Raw genomic sequence first — 1,785 nt, forward strand, 5'->3', positions numbered from 1 at the left:
AAAGATTAAATTTGAGAGCCTTTGTCAATTCTTAATCTAGTCAAGAGCTCAGTCAGAGTTCAAGTGGAAGGCCTACCACAATGGTTCTCAACCCTGGCTAGACATTATAATTATATGGGGAGCTTTAAAAAATATCAGTAGTAAGACTGACATCAGGTCAATCAAATCAGTGTCTCTGGATATAGGGTTTAGACATTGGTATTCTTTAAAATCTGCCCAGATTATTCTAATAAGCCAATAGGATTTCAAACTCAGAAGGAAGATTGGGAAATCTACTTCTGTAGTGTTACTGCCTCAGAAACCCAAGGAGGGGTCACTATGAGTTGGATCCAACTTGACAGCAGTTAGTATCCCTAAAACAGATGTGTACACACTTCTCTCCCAATTAGACTGTGAACTCCTTGATGGTAAGTATCATGATTTACACATCTTTACTGCCCCAAAATCAACTAGCAAAATGTCTTGCGAGTGGCAGGTGCTCAGCAAATATTTGTGGAATGGATTTGATCCTTTCTACTACAGACAATGCTCCTATTCAATGAAATGAACACCTAATTTTGTAGACTTCAAAGAGGTCAAAGTGGAGAATAATCTTCAACTCTGCAACAATAAAGAATAACAGAATAAAGGCAATTGAATTGTTTGTAGAGGAGCAGGCGAAGTTAAAGATCCATGTTAACAGAAGTTTGTCAGATAAAAGTTTGAGATTGGAAACTGATAGGGAATAGAAATAATTTCTAATTTGGTTGTACTTAGAATTCTATTTTCTTTTTTTCTGAAGAGCCTTAGTATGATGGATAAAATAAAATAATTAATTTAAAAGAGTTGTCTTTTGTAGGAAGCTCCTAAAACTTATTGTTAAAAAGAAGAATAGTATGATTCTGTTGTGTAAATTGGAAAAATGAAGAAAGACAAAATGAAAATTCTTATATTGTTATCCAGGCATATTTTTTTTCAATTTTGTTTATTTATTTCCAATCTTTGTTGATATTCAAAAATATTTTTACATAGTTATGATCAAGGTGTGCAATCAGTTTTCTACCCTGTACATTTTTTTTTTCCTGTAACCATTTTGTGGGGCATTGTTGTAGGTTGTATTATTGTTCTTAATACTTCATTCCTGCCTATACATATACCCTTTATAATTCCTAACATTAGAACTGGAATATATTTTCCAGCTGCCTTGATGTGGACTTGGTCATGTGACCTAGACAAGGAAATGTCAGTAGTTGTAAGGTTTGCATATGTTTTTAGCATTGAGTTTATTCTCTTGGGCTTCTGCATTTACCATGAGAAGAACATGCTCTGAGTAGGCCATCAGTTGCAGAAGAATGAGAAACATGTGAAACAGACTTGAACTCAAATCAAGGCCTAAAGCCAAGCTCAACCAATTCAACTAGATCAGCCAAAACCCAACTGATCTGCAGATGTACAAGTGAAAAATAAATGCTTATTAATATATGACTGAGATTTCAAGGTTGGTTTTTCACAGCAGTAGCTGACATAGACATTTCCCTGTGTTGTAGCAGTCTTCAAAAATTAGTTTTTAATGGTTGCACAATATCCTAACCAGGTCATATGAAATGTCAATAATCAGTCCCCTATTATTTGGGTCATTGGCAAATTTTACACTATCAGAATTAATACAGACAAATACTCAGGCATGTAATGTTTTCTTTCTTAGATATATTTATAAATTCCCAGAGATGGGATTATGGGGTTGTGATAATTGGAGCTGTTTGTCAACTTGGCTGGACCACAATTCTGTGTGGTTTAAGCAATTCT

This window comes from Orycteropus afer, unplaced genomic scaffold (assembly GCF_000298275.1).
Source record: "Orycteropus afer afer isolate SDZICR_OR568_19922 unplaced genomic scaffold, OryAfe1.0 scaffold00196, whole genome shotgun sequence".
In the NCBI taxonomy this organism is placed as follows: Eukaryota; Metazoa; Chordata; class Mammalia; order Tubulidentata; family Orycteropodidae; genus Orycteropus; species Orycteropus afer.